Source organism: Nicotiana tomentosiformis, chromosome 6 (assembly GCF_000390325.3).
Source record: "Nicotiana tomentosiformis chromosome 6, ASM39032v3, whole genome shotgun sequence".
Classification (NCBI taxonomy): Eukaryota; Viridiplantae; Streptophyta; class Magnoliopsida; order Solanales; family Solanaceae; genus Nicotiana; species Nicotiana tomentosiformis.
In genome coordinates, this window is record NC_090817.1 from 95,804,882 (window position 1) to 95,808,041 (window position 3,160).

General features: G+C 31.7%; 1 non-coding gene across 1 annotated transcript; it reads right to left on the reverse strand.

The window, feature by feature from the left end:
* Positions 1-231: 231 nt before the first annotated feature.
* TRNAC-GCA (transfer RNA cysteine (anticodon GCA)) lies at positions 232-303 on the reverse strand. The gene has a single exon. It is a non-coding gene; the product is annotated as a tRNA-Cys (tRNA).
* Between the last annotated feature and the right edge of the window lie 2,857 nt (positions 304-3,160).

Genomic DNA, 3,160 nt, shown 5'->3' on the forward strand with positions numbered 1-3,160 from the left:
ATATGTACAGCACAAGTCGAAAACGACATAAGAGTTTGGATATCATGGATCATGCCCCAAACTCTTGCAAACATCTCCCATTTGATTTATAAGTTTATCGTTTATGTTATTTAATTTAATTTTATAAGATATATCTCTAATGTTGTAGTTATGACAGTTTCTTCAAAACCAGCAGACTCTGAAGAAAATTAAGTTTAAAAATAGTAAACTATTATAATCTATAAAAACAGAAGGGCCCAACCGGGTTCGAACCGGTGACCTCTTGATCTGCAGTCAAATGCTCTACCACTGAGCTATGGACCCATTGATGTAAAAATTATCCTTTTAAATTTTTATTCTATTAAATAGAAAAAGGAGGGAAAACTGACTTTATAATTGATTTGGGGTGAAAAGTTTTTCCTTTTGGTATAGCGACATTTGCCTGTTAGCATGTATCATGTGCAATTTCACTATTGTCAAGTCTTTGGGACAATAATTGGCCAGTTCCGTTGCCACTTCTACTTACCCCAAGTGTCCCTCCACATCCATTGGTTGCCGCCATCAAACACTTAGATAATAACCCCCTTTTTCACTTTCTAACTTTTCCCTTTCTTGTTCTTTCACCTTTTTTTTTTCTACTAACAAAAACAGAAGATAAAAAAGGTCTATGAAACAAGGAGTTAAGCAAGGATCGAGAGATTAATAAAGAATTCGTCCAAAGTTAATCTTGTCAAGAGCGAGTCTTTATCGGAAATAATCTCTCTATCCCTTAAAAGTATAGGGTTGTTCAAAACTGAACCGTAATTGTTAACCGAACCACAAAAAAGACTTATTGGCTTATTGATATCAGGTTATCGGGGTAATGGTTGATGAACGGATTAAAATTTTATAATTAACGGCTTAACGGTTTGAGGGCGGATTACTCAATTTCCTTACCGAATAAACCGTTAACCCGTTAAGAATTTTTATATTTATACTTTTACCTCTGTATAAAATAATATTTGATGTATGATTGGATTTGATGGTAAGTAATAGATGTAGACCTTGATGTATGAATGGATTTGTTTGATTTTTCTATGAAAATGGTATTTAAAATCATGCTGGAGAGTAAACCTTGGATATCACAAAAGCATATGATTATTCTTCTTAATCAGGCTACCGATATCATCAATTTGTGGCAACAGAGTGGTGGTGATTTAGCCTAAGCCTTCATAGAACAAGATATGTATATTGTGCTGTCACTGTACGTCATCATTTTGTTTGTTATCATGATATGGTAAGTAATAGATGTAGAGTATATATGCTTAAGCCACAATCTTGAACTATATGATCAACAAAAAATGTTATCATTGCCATCTAAGAGAAAAAAGAGATTTATTTTATAAGAATTGTCTATTGAGATTGAGAAACCTATCTCTCTCGCTCTGTACATGAAATTGTTATTAACAGTATTGCTAAAACCAACTGGATTATATAAATGCTTGACTAGAAAGAGGCGAGCACCGAGCATATGAATGCTTTACTCCAAATTTTTTCTTATCTCTAATTCTCAACTTCTTTTTTATTGTCTATTTGATTTAGCCGATAAACCGTCCGATAATCGCTAATCCGATACCAGTTCGCACGATGTCTTATTGGATGGCTAACGAATTACTACATTTATAAACCGATAACGGATAAGCCAAACTGTTAACGTAAATATCTGTCTGATGTGCCCTATAAGCAACCCTAGGGGTAGGTCTTTATGCACCACACCCTCCTCAGACCTCACTTATTGAATAACATGGAGTATGTTATTATTGTTGTCCAAAGTTAGTCTTGTGTACAATTCTACTGTTAAAAGAATTTGACTTAATAAATCTCAATATGTTTAGATATTACAGTTTAAAGTTAAGATATCACAATTTAAAATCGCAATAACACCAATTAAAATGGTTTCATGGTCTATGCTAAGTTAACCAATTGAATTTTCTCTTCCTCTATCAACTTTGTGAAGAAAAGAAAATTAATAACCTTTAAACACAAAATATTAGAAAATTTTAATTTCTTATAATATGTTATACCATTTGGTTCTTTCCAACTCTAAGCAAAACATCCCCTTTTCACCTAAAGGATGTCCTAAACTAAGTTAAGTTTTCTTAATTACTTTCCTAATTTACACTCAATCACTTGCCTTAAATGCTCTTTTCTCTTTCTAACTTACACTCCATATATGCAAAGAAAAAGAAAAATGTAAGGCTATTTGTATGATCAATTTAAGTTGATCCCCTAATTGGTCAAATGTAACTGTCGCAAGAAACAAATATTCAAAGAAACTCAAAAGGATAAGACACCCTAAGGTAATTGCCAACTCATAAATTCAACAAAAACAAGAAACAACAAAGTAACACATTTCTTTCCCCATCCCCACAACATTTTACTAAAAATTCATTGCATTCCCACTTGAAAGAAAAGGTCATTGACCCATAGGGGTTCCCAAGAAAAATTCCCCTCCTTAAATACATACAATTGTCATATTTACTTATTATCTCACATACAAAAGGATTTATTGTCCTGTACTAGCCTTCTTCTAACCTTCGGAAAATAGTTGTCTACATTATTTTACACTAATTATTCGGGCAATTTAATCATTAGAATTATAAAATAAAGTGAAAATAATGTATATTCCCTCCGGTCTTATATTATTTGTTGTGGTTACTAACTATATCTGGTGCAAAATAGTTGTCGTTTTAAAAAATAAAGTATAATTAATTACTTTTTTTTATCATTTTGCGCTTAGTATTAGATGTTCCCGGACGTAAAAACATTGACTATATAGCATAGAAAACTTAAAAGTGAAAAGTATTAAATAAGGGTATAGTAATCAAAAAGCTCTCTTATTAACGGTTTTTGAAAGTAAAAATATTGACTACGTAGCATAGCAAACTTATAAGTGAAAAGTCAATAAGAGAATAGTCAAAAAGTCCTCTTATTATAAAAAGAAACACGGCAATTATAAGGGAGAGAGTACTATCATTTAATTATTATTAAGTAAAAATTATTAATAAGACAAAAAAATATATATTATATTTATTTCCCTCGCACAAACACTAGATACGAGTAGCTTTATTTCTCCTTTCCACCTTATAACTTATCCTTTTCTATCATACTGCACTTCAAGCTACACCTACACTCAAAGCGC